The sequence below is a fragment of the Diceros bicornis genome, chromosome 3 (genome assembly GCF_020826845.1).
Source record: "Diceros bicornis minor isolate mBicDic1 chromosome 3, mDicBic1.mat.cur, whole genome shotgun sequence".
Classification (NCBI taxonomy): Eukaryota; Metazoa; Chordata; class Mammalia; order Perissodactyla; family Rhinocerotidae; genus Diceros; species Diceros bicornis.
In genome coordinates, this window is record NC_080742.1 from 28,396,986 (window position 1) to 28,409,356 (window position 12,371).

General features: G+C 39.7%; 1 protein-coding gene across 3 annotated transcripts in view; it reads left to right on the forward strand.

Annotated features, from left to right (window-relative positions):
- Positions 1 to 12,371, forward strand: part of CDK14 (cyclin dependent kinase 14) — a 537,486-nt gene that overhangs the window by 37,712 nt on the left and 487,403 nt on the right. The window lies entirely within an intron of this gene.

Sequence of the window (12,371 nt, forward strand, 5' to 3'; positions counted from 1 at the left end):
TTAGCTCAGGGCTTATCTTCCTCACACACAAAAAATAAATAAATAAAAAATAAATAAAAATGAGCTCCTTTAATGTCAGTGAGCACTTGCCATGTGGCAGGCATTTTGTAGGGAACGATGAGGGTCCTGATCTCATGGAATTTACATTGTACAGAGATGTGGAGATTAGGGGTTACAGGCGTCCCTTTCAACATGTATATACACACCTACAAATTATTACATTTGGAAAGTTTTCTGCACATTATGAATTTGGGCACTTGACCTTTTCTTAATAAATGAGTCCTCAGTTTTTTCAGGCATTAGTGTTTTGATTATGGAAACTAACTTTGGTTCTGTGTTTGGTTTACCATGTACCAGTCTACAAATAAATCTTATTTCTAATTATTAAAAGAAAGATTTGCCTTTAAACAACCTTAAAATGATTTAAAATCTCTAAAGAGGCTGGTTAAAATTGGTTCAGCAGGTTTTTTTTCCTTTTTCTCTAACTTAAAAAGAGTTTTAAAATTCTAGACATTTGCCAGGTTTGAATTGAAAAAGAATCTGAACATCTGGGTGAGGTATTAGAAAAGTTGTTTGGGGGTTTTCTATTTAGTCTCATGACAGCATTGCTTAAATGATTTATTAGGAATATTCTGGGTATTTTCCTCTCTCGCTCTCTCTCTCTCTTTTTTTTTTTTTTGGTGAGGAAGATTAGCCCTGAGCTAACATCTGTCGCCAATCCTCCTCTTTCTTTTTTCTTTTTTTTTTTTTTTTTTGCTGAGGAAGATTGGCCCTGGGCTAACATCCATGCCCATCTTCCTCTGCTTTATATTTGGGATGCCTGCCACAGCATGGCTTGATGAGCAGTGTGTAGCTCTGCGCCTGGGATCTGAACACATGAACCCCGGGCTGCTGAAGCGCAGTGCGCAAACTTAATTACGCCACTAGGCTGGCCCCTTTCCTCTCTTTTTTTATAGGTCATAATACATATTTGATAACACTTAAATGAATGTTTTTAGATGGCTATAATTTATTTATAGTTAGATGAACAAAAGATCTACCCGTTAGCAGATACAAACCCATTTTAAGACCTAAAGGTCTCATCTTTAATATATTGGCCAAAAGGGAAAAAGAATGTTCTTTTTGAAAGCATATTGTCCTACTTTAATTTTCCTTCTGTGTGACACACTGAGGCTAATTAGCAGCCACTTACTAGACTTCTTTTAAGCAGATCACTGATCTGGGACGTGCTCACGTAGTCTCAGAAAGGGCTTGGTCAATGGAGAGGAAAATCACAGCTGACAGTCATAGGCAGGAGCGGCCAGTCTTCTGACAGCAGTGTGTGCTCTGGATGACTCCCACCAGTTTGCAAATGAATGCTGACTTCTTTTTATTTCTTTAACCTTGCTACTCTTTGCCGAAACGTTCAAAGAAAGGCGATTCTATCATGTTTCATGATTCACAAAGCTTAGGGCAGGAAGATGTTCATCTCATGGGCGCCTCCAGTCACTGACTTAGTGGTTTCCATTAAGATGGCGAAAAAGCTCTCATTCCCTAATTAGTGAGAGGCTCGCTGGCAGAGTGAAGGACCTTTTTTTTCCTCCTAGAGAAGATTTTTAACGGTTGAATGTGCATGTGAGTGTCTTAAGCCCAAAGCCAGACCCTGGCTACTTTGATGGACTGCATTATAAATTTGTTGAAAAGTAGCTATAACTTAAGCCTTTATTTTTTTCTTTTGATTTTTTTTCTGCATCAAACTCTTCTCCAATATAATATATGCGTGCAATACAAAAGAGCTTATGTAAAAAGTCTTCCTCTTGTTCCCAAGTCCCTAGTACCCCTCCCTAGCGGCAACTATGAACAGCATTTTTAAAACCCCTTCCAGACATTTTCTAGGCTTGTAGTTCCTCCCCTCCTCCTTTTTGTGCTAACAGGACATATCTTGTTTTCTCCCTAACAGCATATCTTGAGGGTGTTTCTTCTCAGCCCGTATATGGATCCAACTCATTGTGTTTGCAGGTTGCATGCTACTCACTGTATAGTTGTACTGCAGTGTATTTACCCGTTTTTAAAATTGGTGAAGATTTAGGTCATTTATAGGGTTTTGTCCTTACAAACGGAGGTGGAATGGACAGTTTTGTGGACAACTGGAAGTGCTGAGTCACACAGGCTGTGTACAGTTAAAATGGTAATATATGTTGCCTAAATTGCCTTTCAAAGACGTGCACTGGTTCACACTCCCACCCACAATGTCTGTTTCTTCCCCCTTTGCCCTGATATGTTTTCTGAAACTTGCAGATTTTTCCAATCTGGCATATGAAAATTAATGCTTTGTTGTTTTAAATTTGTGTTAACTATTAGTTAGGCTGAGCGTCTTTGCTTTTTAAGTTTATAAGCCATTTTAATTCCTTTTTTTGCCTGTGAACTCTAGGCTGCTTTCAGTAGTTAGTTATACGTGATGAGAATTACTGCACCATTTGGGGGGGAGGACACCCAGAGACTTGTGTCTTAGAACCTTCTTAGTGTTATTAGAAACCTTGGAGGTCATCTAGTCCCACCTTCCAATTGGTGTAAGAAATATTTTATAACCTTTGCTGATCTGCTTGAATGCTTCCAGTATTGGGGGCCTAAAACCTCATGAGCATCTAATTCCTCTCTTGGCTTTAGTTGACGGAAAGTTCAAGATACGTTAAAAGAGTAGTGGAATAGATAGAGAGGGTGGGAGCAGCTGGAATCTTTAAATAAAGCACATTAATGACGCTAGAAGATTCTTCAGGCCCAATCAGGGGACCAGGAGCAGTGCATGTTAAGTGCATCTTGTCCATTTGACTAAGGAATGAAAGAACATAACCAAGGAGGGCTCTTTGAGGATATGTTAGTTATCTATTGCTCCATAATAAGTTATCCCTAAACTTAGTGCCTTAAAACAACAGTAAACATCTCCTATCTCACAGAGTTTCTGTGGGGCAGGAATTTGGGAGCAACCCAGCTGGGTGGTTCTGGCTCTGGGTGTGTCAGAGGTTGTAGTCAAGATGCTGGTTGGAGCTGCAGTTATCTGAAGGCTGGACCAGGCCTGGAGAATGGCTCACCCACATGGCGGTTGGCAGAAGGCCTCGGTTCCTTGCCACATGAATATCTCTGTAGATCTATAGAGAATGTCCTCACATTCTGGTGGCTGGCTTCTCCCAGAGTGAGTAATCCAAGAGAAAGATGGAAGCTGCAGTATCTTTATGACCTCAGAAGTCGCATATGGGCATTTCTGCAATATCCTATTAGTTACCCAGGTCAGCCCTATTCAGTATGGGAGAGGACTACACAAGAGTATGAATACTAGGAGGCAGGGATCACAGGAAGTTCTTAGAGAATGACTACCCACTGGTCCTCACAGATTCATCTCTCTCTTACCTGTACAGAAAAATACACTCATTCCTCTCAGGGCCCCCAAATCTCATCCCAATACAGAGGCCAACCCTTTGTGTAGGAGAATTAGAAAATATTTAAACAGATTTTGGAAATGCTGCAAATTTCTTCTGCTAGAGGAAATTGTTGTATTTGGGCATATAATCAATTATAAAAGTATTTCCTTGTACTCTATCCTATCCAATTTCTTTTTATTTTATTTATTTATTTATTTATTTATTTATTTGCCCCAAAGCCCCAGTAGATAGTTGTATGTCATAGCTGCACATCCTTCAAGTTGCTGTATGTGGGACGCAGCCTCAGCATGGCTGGAGAAGCGGTGCGTGGGTGTGCGCCCGGGATCCGAACTCGGGCCGCCAGTAGCGGAGTGCGCGCACTTAACCGCCAAGCCACGAGGCCGGCTCCTATCCTATCCAATTTCTGGCCCAAATAAATAGGAAGTAGATTTATAATTCTGACAGAGAAAAGGAGTTCTAGTGAAATTTTCCAACTTATGTTTAGTCTGAAGATCTTCATGACATTGACTAATTCTCAAAAATGAGGGTTAGGTTCCTGGAAAACCCATATTGGAGAGTTCCCAGTCAAGGAACTTGAGACCTAATAGGGGAAATATGGATATCAAATTGTGCTGGCTATTTACTTGTGGTTTCAGCTTCAAGCCCACCATTTTATATTTTGTTTTGTGAGGCTGGGGCTGGAGCTCTGCGAAATACATTTCCCAGATTCCCTTGCCAGTTGGATTCCTGTTGGTTTCTGGCAGTGGGAGACACTGGCAGAAGACTGAATTGTTGGAGGAAGGAGGAGAAAGGAGTTTGCTGTTTTCAGCTCCTGTCAGCATTTCTCTAATGGCCAGCTATAGCTCTAGTCTGTAGTTTCTTTCAGCGTCAACTTTGCCATGGCCCCTAACCAAAGTCCAAGTATCTATCATGCTGTGTGTGTCCTGTCCCTCCACCCTGCTTAGAGTCCCATTACCAGTCCCTCTTTTGAGCAACCAGGTTCTGGTAACCCCACAACTTCCCTTTTGTTTCTTCAGCCCTAAGGGTGTAGCTGCTTCCAGCAGTTTCTAGTGTCAGGATTATCTCTGTGTCCACTTTTTACTTTTTCAGTCTCCCAACGCCTATGTAATCAATTTCTTTTATTCCATCTCTGCTATTTAAAGTGCCTAACATCTGAGGTTTCTGCATTCCCCCTGACTGAAACAGTTACTAAGGTTTCTTGATACGCCATCCCTCACCTTTAGTATGACCTGTTTGTAGTTATGTTTTCTTTTTTGCAAGGTCATAGCAAGAGGCCACTGTTCTTATTCGTCCGGTTCTTTGTCCAGATGTTAAGTGCTTTTCTGATTTTTAGTGCTCGTAGTCGTTGACTTCATTTGGTGGATCTGTACTCATGAGCAGGCCTCCGGGATCCTACTTTCTTATTTCCATAGTGGTCTTAGAGATGCAGGTTACCCGGCATGCCTGAGCAGTTTCATGTCACCTGTTTAACCCCACTATTTTGCTCATTCATCCCCAATACGATGGAGTATATGCTGGACGTTCTTGGCTCCAGCAGGTCCTGCCTGAGCACCTGCTGTTTGAGCCTCTTCTGTACGCTTCTTAGTGGCCTCCATCCTCATAGACACTGCCCACTAGTGGGCCATTGCAGGACCTGCACTTATTTCCCTCATCGTCCTTTATCTTTCCCAAGACTCTCACTCCTGCTCTACCATCTGCTTTATTTCCCTTTCCTATTCCCAACTCCAATTCCCTCTTTTCCTTATTATCCCCAATTGGAATGATTCATAGTTAGTTTACATTAAAATTTGAAGCCCTTGCTGAAAAGGTGTGTTGGCTGAATTATTTGAATTTTACGTAAGGAGAACTCTTGCATGAGGAAGCATGATTATATTAGCTTATGAACCAAGTGAGCATTTTATAGAACAGAGGAAAACAGCTAGTGATTTCATTAATAATACTTCTGTTCTGCAGGTTAATAAATTAATTAAGCCTTTTTACTTTTATTAGAGGGATTCTGTGTTTCTTGAGTAAACATTTATCTTCTTGCCTTGTGTACACAGCACTGTATCAGGTAGGTGCATTGGGGGAGAGCAAAGGAGGAAAATGACCCAGCTCTTGCTGGTCTTGAAAGACTTTACTGTATACCTGGGGAGACGGAACACGTACATTCAACAGCTAAGGGACCAAAATAAGTGTTAGATGATGTGATAGAAACTGTACTCAAGTGTGTATTGTGGGGCATATAATAATGGTGCTTCTTGTACACAGGCACTAAGCACTTTATGTTGTCTCATTTAATCCTTACAACTCTCAAGCAGTGCCTCTGGTTAGTCCTGTTTTGCAGGTGGTTAAATCACTTGCTCAGGATACACATCTACAAAGTGACAGAAGTTAGGATTTGAAGCCTGGGTTGGTCAGCGTCTAAAGACTGTAATAGGTAGAAGTGAAGGTCGTATGCACTTGTGTTGTGCTTGCGTGTGTGTGTTTTGAGATGTGCTGGATATCTTCTCTTTACTCCCCTGGATCCCTTCTTCACCTTCTCCGTCCTGCTCTGTGCCCTGGGTGGCTGACCTGAGTGGGTTACACCAGTGAACGCCCTTGCCTTTCGGCTTCCAGAGAGATGCGACTAATGGGAAGAACTCAGGAGATCTGAGGGCAGAGCGAGAGTGATGTTGGGTGTTTATTCCTACACTTCTTCTCTACGGGACCCCTGCGTGTTGGCTTCATAGCTCTCCTTCCCTCTCTCCCTTCCTCCCCCTGCCCCCTTTCTCTCTTTGAATTCCAGGAATCACTCTCACCCCTTGACCCTTCCAGCACAGAGGGAGTAATGCTTCCTTTTGTTAGTAGCACTAACTCTGCCCCTGGCTTTAAAAGTTGTCTCTTGATCAAACTCTATTTGAATGTATTATACCCAATTTGAGTGTGTCATGTGTTTCCTGTTGAGACTGGTATGGGGAAATACTTGTAAGGCATTTCTTGTTTCTTCCTTTCTCCCTCCCTTTCCCTCTTTGGTCCTTTCTCAGTATGTCCAGCGTTTGTTAGCCATGGAATTGATTCCGACTCCTAGCAGCCCTGTATACAGCTCGTGTCTTTCTGCACCATCCTCTCACCTTCCGGCTCTATATCAGACAATGCTCCACTGCTGTTCATAGGGTTTTCATGGCCAGTTTTTTCGGAAGTGGATGAGCAGGTCCTTCTTCCTAGTCTTTCTTAGTCTGGAAGCTCCACTGAAAACTGTCCACTATGGGTGACTCTGCTGGTACTTGAAATACCGGTGGCATAGCTTCCAGCATCACAGCAACATGCAGCCACCACAGTATGACAACCAACAGATGGGTGGTGTGGTTCTCTGGCGGGAAAGGAACTTGGTCTGCAGTAGTGAGAGCACTGAATCTTAACCACTAGACCACCAGGGCTGGCTTATAGTATAGGTTAAAATTTGATTAATAATACTGGAAATGAAAACTTGTCATGAGTTTGAGAAGCAGAGTGACTAAGAGAACCTAGCACATGAAATGAGTTGATTACTCAACGTGAAATGTAGCCAGCAGTTCATAAACTGGTTGCCTATTCTTCCTGCCTCTACATTAGCTTTGTCCTCTGAAAAACTCATCCTTATTTAGCTTAATAAATTTTGAATTTTGAAACACTTATCTTTATTTAGTTTAATAAAACAACATCAAGGAGGGTATAAAGTCTTTTTTAAGAAGTGAGTAACTAGAAGTGTGATTTTTAGAACTTATCATTCACTGAAAAGGTAAGTTCACTGTAAGAGTTGTCAATCCAATAAAATTCCCTACTTGTGTCCCTGTATTTAAGATGCATATGAAGTTTGGGAAGGTCTATCAGTTTTTTAATAAATAGACTTTTTGGGGGAGCAATTTTAGGTTTGCAGAAAAGTTGAGCAGAAAAGAGTTCTCATCTCACCTTTCACCTTCCTCTCCACTTCCCAACCCTCCACCAATTTCCCCTATTATTAACATCTTGCATTAGTGTGGTACATTTGTTATAATTGATGAGCCAATATTAGTTCATTATTATTAACTAAAGTCCCTAGTTTACATTAGAGTTCACTGTTTCTGTTGTGCACTTTTAGGGTTTTGAGAAATGTATAATGATATGTACCTGCTGTTACAGCATCATACAGAATAGTTTCACTGCCCTAAAAATCCTCTGTGCTCCACCTGTTCATCCCTTCTCCCCTTCCCCTGAACGCTTGGCAATCATTGATCTTTTTACTGTCTCCATAGTTTTGCGTTTTCCAGAATGTCATATAGTTGGAACTATATAGTATGTAGCTTTTCCAGATTAGCTTCTTTCACTTAGCAATATGCATTTAGGCTTCCTCTATGTATTTTCATGGCTTGATAGGTTGTTTCTTCTTATTGCTGAATAATATTCCATTGTCTGGATGTACCACAGTTTGTTTAACCATTTACCTATTGACGGGCATCTTGAGTGCTTCCAAATTTTGGCAAATATGAATAAAACTGCTATAAACATTTGTGTGTAGGTTTTTGTGTGCATGTAAGTTTTGGACTGGTGTCCCAAGATTAAGATGTAAGTGGAGTTCAGGAAGGTCTGGCAGGTTTTTTTTAAAAGTTAGGAAAAATGTAGTTTTTGTCTCTGCCAGTGTTCGGTTCTACCCTGTTATAATGGCCTGGCTGATTAGACAAGCACTAACATCAAAAGATAACACAGGAAGAGGAGGCGTTTCTGGAGTAAACTACCCATTCTCAGACGGAAAGTCCAGTCTCTAATCCTGAAAAGGAGTTTCTTTGAACTAGTCAGAGCCAAGAGCAGATAGTGGTTTCCTTGCCAGACACACTGAGGCTTAATTATTCACTTAATTAATCATCGCACACTTATGTATGACCTGAGGATTAGAGTTTAAATACTAAGGGAATATATGACGTAATAAATCAAGTATAAAATACTTATCTGTCTTATAATTTTATATGAGCAATTTACCTGATGACATATTTCAAATTGAGGAAAGTAAACACATTACAAATGCATATCGAGTGTATGAACATATCTTTGGGATGTTAATGTGGCTCTCCCTTGCTTTTGATTAAGCAAAGAGCCATTCTTCCAAGACTTCCTGTGGCCACGAATAATTCTGACAAGGGGTCTGACATCCTGGGAATTTGCCAGCCTTTCTTCAGACTTTAACTCATGCTGAAACACCCTTAGAATTTCTAGTGGTCTGTTTAAATCTTCTGGTTCAGTGTATGTGAGTGCTGAGCCAGAACATATAAATTCTCGCCTCGAATCACCTAACTCTCAGTGGTGTAACATCAGGAAAATCACTTCAACTTTCTTGTGTTTTAGAGAGTACCAAGCCTCTCTCTGCTGCCTGGGGATATTATAAAGGTGGATTAGCGCATGTTTTTAAAGCACTTAAAGCTCTCCAGGGGAAAGTGCCTTGCAACTTCCAGGCATAATTACTGGGTATATTCCAGCTGGAATAAGGCGAGCAAAGTGCACTCACTTTAAAGCCAAAAGCTCACCCTTTTCTTCTGAGGACTCCGTTTAGCTCCTTCATAGGGGTAATATATCTTGAATGTGAAAGCATTTGAGTTGCAGTGGGAAATGTTTTAATTGTTACTCGGTATTCCATCATAAATTTGGACTTATTTTCATTTTGGTATCTGAACCTAAAGGCATGATACACAGTGGCCCAGAATCTTCCTTAACCTAAATGAAAGTGGACAGGTGCTTCTCTTTCTTGTTTCTGAAGAGCGCTTACACTAAGCTTCTTGATCTGGTTTTGCCTGTTTCCTGGAACTGTTCCAGTCTGCAATATTCTCCATGTAGTTCAGAGCATCTAGTGTGATAATAAGTAAGTGAGAATCATTGAGGAATGACTTTCCGATTTACTACAGTTATTAATAAAAATCATAAACAAGGAGACTTTTTTAGATTTATAAAACATTTTTTTCTGTTTCACAGAAAATGATTGACTGAAATACGACACAACATCTCACTGCTCTTGGAAATTTAAGCCTCCTTCTGTTGACACCAACAGATAAAGTGTGAACTGGAAATAACTGCAGAGAAATAGATATTTAAAAGTATTTTCTAAAATATATAATTTATGGGTGAGAAACTGGTGTCACAAACATTTGGTTGATTTCAGAGATGGCTGTTGCTCATTTACTTAATTCCTTCTCCTTTTCATTTTGTGGTAATAGGAGACTGTCCTAGTTTTACACTTTGGAGGTACTAATTTAATGGCCCAGACCATTCACTGTGATAAGGACTTTGGTTGCAGTTTGGATTTGTTTTTGTTTCTTCTTGTTTGAAATATATTTTGCAAATATTTTCCGTGAACATTCATCAACTGAAAGTTTTCTCCCTCTTCTTACTGTCTTGACAGAGCTTGCAGTAGTTGATGCTAAGAGTTTCTTAAACTGGATGTAAAAGCTTAAAGCTGGATGCAAAGTTTATTTTTGAGTAAAGATGCTATTTGAGTATCTTTAGGTCTCTAGTGCAGTCATGGTAAAAATGTTCTGGATCTACAGAAATTCATCTTTTGGTATTTTTCTGGATCTGTGCTGTCCAGTACTGTAGCCACTAGACACTTTTGACTATTAAGCACAAGAAGTGTGAGTCGTGGGACTGAGGAAATAAATTTTTAATTTTAATTAATTGAAATTTAGATAAGGCAGGTGGCTGGTGGCTTTTGTATCGGACAGCACAGCTCAAGTGAGTCATTCGGTTAATAAAGGCTTGTCTTAAATTTTATCTTAACATCCTAGCAGACTTAACAACAACAACAAAAATAACAGTTTACTGAGCATCTGTTTACTTTCTGCTACAGGTGTCACTGGATATTTAATTTTTATTATTTACGACAACCCTGGGAGCTCCTGTTTTCCTGTGAAGAAACCAAGGCCCAGGGAGCATAAGTAACTTGACTGAGGTCATAGAGAGAGGCCACATGCTTGCTCTTTCTGTTTTGTCACGGGATCTAATTTCGCTTCCAACTGTGGCATCAATTATTTTGGAGAATGCCTCTCAATTTGGGTTTGTCTGATTTTTTCTTACGATGGGATTCAAGTTTTATAATATTTTCGTCACCCTAAAATCAAACCCCATACCCACCAGCAGTCACTGCCCGTTGCCTCCCCCGCCCCCAGCGCGTAGCAGCCACAAATCTACTTACTTTCTCTATATGCTTTCACATAAATGGAATCATACACTCGTGGTCTTAGTGACTGGCTTCTTTCATTTAACATAATGTTTTCAAGGGTCGTCCTTGTTGAAGTATGTATCAGTACTTCGTTCCTCTTTACGGTTGAATAATATTCTATTACATGGATATGCCACATTTTGTTTATTCATTCCTCAGTTGGTAGAGATTTGGGTTGTTACCACTTTTTGATTATTATGAATAAAGCTGCTATAGACATTCATGTGCAAGTTTTTGTGGGGACATATGGTTTCATTGTGCTTGGGTGTATTCCTAGGAGTGGAATTGCTGGGTCATATGGTAACTCTGTGTTTAGCATTTCTGAGACAGGAGTAGTTTCTTTTTGATAAATGTACTTGGTTCTTCATTCTTCCTTGTGGTTTTTGTCCACTAGTGAATTAGGGTTACAGTGGAGTGTAGATTCAAGACAATGATAATAGCATACTGGTACTCTCCTTTAGTGCCAGGTAAAACATTTTTAAAAATAATCAATACTTGTTTTCATATTTCTGCACATACATTTGGGATTTTTAAAAATATGCGTGATAGTCTTCTTTCCTGTCTTTCGTCATACTTTAAAAATATATATATATGTATATAGGTTGGTATTTCTCTAAGTGGTATTCCCAATGTAATGTGGATGGCAGGAGTCTGCAGATTGTTGGTAGAAAATCAGTTGAAATAAGAATTGGCACTTTTGAGTAAGTATTAAAGATAGCTGGGGGAAAAATTTATGAACCGAAAGCAGGACAATAATCTTTGTTGGTTTATGGCATTTTTCTAGGCTTTATTATGTTCAGAGCCTAAAGGGTTGGACTTCATGCCTGCCCGCTGATCTGTCTGCAAGAAACAGCAGAATTTTAAGGCAATATAACATCCTTTTGTTCAATAAATAGACATTTCCTGCTGAGAAAACAGAAGTCTGAAACTACTTTTTAAAAATACACTTAGTTTAACTCTGTGAATGTTGCCGGAAATGATCTTATTAAAATAAGGTTATGATGTAATTTGGCCTGGAAGAATATTATCCTGAATTATATATCTTTAAAAAGGAAAAAGACGTCCTTGGATAAAAATCTCCACTCTTGTGATATTTTCCTGATTTCCCCTGTTTCATCCAAATATTTTCTATTGTATATTTTCTATGGTATGTCCTAAGGAGATTACAAAAATATACGTGTTGTTCTTGTCTTCAGGGAGCTCATGCAAATAGTGATATAAGGCAGAAACGAAGCAAAGGCTCCAAGAATGATACAGAGGGCTGTGGGAAAGTTTCAAGTAGTTTAGAAAGAACTCAATAGTCTGGGGTCCTTGGAGGGGTGGAATCCTGGAGCTGGGGAGTGTGTATGTGTGTGCGTGAATATTTTGGGTTGACTCTAAAAAGAGACTTTTTTTTTTAGAGCACTTTACAATAAAATTGAGAGGAAGGTACAGAGATTTCCCACATACTCCCTGCCCCTACACATGCACAGCCTCTCCCATTATCATCGTCACTCACCAGAATGGTACAATTTTTTTTTAATAACCAAGGATGAACTTTGGATTGACTCTTTATATTAAAAATACAACTTTATTAATTTGGGCTCTATCTCGATTACTTTGGACTAATGAGGAAATTTTGGTGAAATGAGTATTTGGCTTAAATAGTATTTTCTAAGAAATTAATGGCATCAATGATATAAAGTAAATGTTTGACTTAGTTAGGAAAAGACAGTGGTTTAAAGTACTTCTGTAATGAAGGACCCATGCATAAACATCCAGCAACGTTTACTCAG